Below are 3,005 nucleotides of genomic sequence, written 5' to 3' on the forward strand. Positions count from 1 at the left end.
CAACACATTAAGGACAGAGATCCTACATGAGGAGTAAGTACACAGTGACTCCTGTTGTTGACAATTTGACACTCTTGTTTATGGCGTCAGTAATCTCCCTAGGCTGTTGTCATGAGTTGCCAAGGCTATGACAGCCTTTTGAGTTCGCCAACTCCGATCTGGAATTTCTCTCCTCCCATCAGAGAAAAGGTACCTCCTTCTTTGATGGCCCTTTCTTTCCACTGGGATCTTACTCACAGAGATCTTTCATTTACGTTTTTTTGTTTTTGTTTTTGTTTTTGTTTTTTTGCCAGAGTGTCTTGGCTTTCCATGCCTAAAATACTCTCATGGGCTCTTCAGCCATATCCGAATGCCTTAAGGGCTGATTCTGAGGGCAGAGTGCTGTTTATCATACCCCATTTTTTTTAAAAAAGGGGTTAAATATTCTAAAATTAAAGGATTCTGGGGAAAATGTTAGTACAGTTGTTTAGATGCTGCTTGAGATGCCCACATCCCATAAAGGATACTGGGATTAAGTCCTGGCTTCCAGTTTGAACTTCCTGATAATGCACACCATGGGATGCAGCAGGTAATGGCTCAAGTACTTGGGTCCCTGACACCCATATGGGAAATCAGGACTGAGTTCCAGTCTCCTGGCTTTGGCCTGGTTCAGTTTCAGTTATTGTGGCATTTAGAAAGTGAACCATCAGATAAAAGATCTCTCTCTCTCTCTCTCTCTCTCTCTCTCTCCACTTCCCTTTTAAACAAATCATTAATAACTAACTGATAAAAATTAAAGGATTCTAATATTTGGAATAGAATTTTAAAATGCCACTCTATTCTTCCTACTATTCAGTGCTACTAGCTTGCTGTTTTGGTAATTTGCAGTCTACAGATGTTGATATTCTTCTGCCTATCTGGGTCACAAAGCATGCTGTGGGAGATTCTAAATAGCTTCCCCAGCAAATAAAAATCATGCCAATAAAGAGGCAATGAATACTGATTATTGCCTGAAAGACATAGAGAGCAGCTTGCAGAAAGAATGATCAGTGGCAGGCAGGACTGCCTCACCCACTCAGGAAAAAAATAGTCATGAATTTACCCATTTATGAAATAATTTTTGCACTCGCAAAGATCTGAGAAGTTCTGTAAGGAGACCATTCAGATGTTTAACAAGCACTAGGTATACATGGTCAACACTATTTTCTTTTCTTTTCTTTTTTTTTTGACAGGCAGAGTGGACAGTGAGAGAGAGACAGAGAGAAAGATCTTCCTTTTGCCATTGGTTCACCCTCCAATGGCTGCCGCGGTAGGTGCGCTGCAGCCAGCGCAGCGCACTGATCCGATGGCAGGAGCCAGGTACTTATCCTGGTCTCCCATGGGGTGCAGGGCCCAAGGACTTGGGCCATCCTCCACTGCACTCCCTGGCCACAGCAGAGTCAACACTATTTTCTAATACTAGGATAGAAGCAGCTGATTCCACTGCTTAGAACCTGTATTCATGAAACTAAATCATGGTTAATCCTTCCATGAGCTAGTTACTTTCACATGAGAAATATTGTTCTAGGGCCAGGTAGATATAATAGGGTTCATACAAGGTCATGGGTACATCAGCTGGAAAGGAGTTAGCACGTGAGTAGACAGACGTCAGTGATCATTTTGTGGTGTGATTTGAGGGACTTCATGGCAAGAGCCTCATAAAATCTCCATTCCCTTTTCCCTTTTCAGTATGACTGAATTACATTTCCATTATAAAATAGAAACCTGCCTCCTTGCTCCTCAACCACTTTACAGTGGGCGCATCAAATAATACATTTGCTTGTGAAGCTTACATATTGACTAGTTGAGAGGCAGGCAGAATCCTTGGGGTGGTTGTCATGGATGCTATGACTGAAGAAAGCAGTGCAGCAAGGAAATGGGAAGCTTTAATTTCAAGTTATACCTACAGGGCAGCTCATCAAACACGTATATTATCTGAAAGGCAATACAATGTGCTAGAAATAATGCAGGCTCTACCATTGTTCAGAAGGGAACTTAAATATGTTTTCCACTTCTCTGAACCTTAGAGAAAATAATAAAGGTAAAAATCACCCAGTATGCAGCAGACCTTCAATAAAAGGCAGCATTTGATTTTGATTATGTACATATAAGCATCAAGTGCACAATTGGTCATTGTGACTTAAGAGTTGACTTTGTAAAGATAAAAAATGCAGATCCATCAGTGGGGTATGAAGTTGCTCCTCCACTCAACACTAGGAGCCGTTCTTGTGTCTGTTTGTACAGCTGGTCCCCTAGGCTTCACATCTGTCAGCTGAGAGCGGGTTTGAACTGGAAGGTGTATTAGAAGCAGAGTAGGCAGGACTTGAACCTTCCTTCCAGGGAGCTGTCAGCAGCTGAGGCTACAACATAGAGAAGACACAGAGGGAAATTCTTCCCTGTGGGCCCCTGGGATTTCATAATCTCCAATCAAAGTGATAATCAGAAAGATTAAACTGGTTTTTTGTGTGTTTTAAATAAAAAAAAAAAACTTATTGATGCCATCGGGGAATAGAAAGAACATGAGGAGACCAATGGAAAAAAAATTTTTTTCTGGCCTCAATTCAGCCACTTGGGGAGTTCTTTGACTTCTTTGCCTTGTGGTAAAACCCCTTACACTAAGTTGTCTAGGAAGGCTTCTCAGAGGAGGTGAGATCTGCGCTAAGTATCAAATGACAAGAAGGAACCAGATGTGAGATGGTCTGGCAAAAGAGCCTTATGTCGAGGAAACAGACTTTGCAAAGGCTCCGAGGCAGCAACAAGCTCAGACTATACAAAGAATGAAGAACGAGTCAATGGGGCCACAGCGAGCAACAAGGAAAATGAATAGGGCTGAGGTCAGAAAGCAGACAGGGGAATATTATGGTGCAACTTGGGTTTTATTCCATGACCAGTGACAAAGCACTGGGAGCTTTGAAGGACCCAGAGAACATGATCTGAACAACTGTAAAGGCTCATTGAGACTATCATTCAGAAAAGAATGTAGGGGA

The sequence above is a fragment of the Lepus europaeus genome, chromosome 3, assembly GCF_033115175.1.
Source record: "Lepus europaeus isolate LE1 chromosome 3, mLepTim1.pri, whole genome shotgun sequence".
Taxonomy (NCBI): Eukaryota; Metazoa; Chordata; class Mammalia; order Lagomorpha; family Leporidae; genus Lepus; species Lepus europaeus.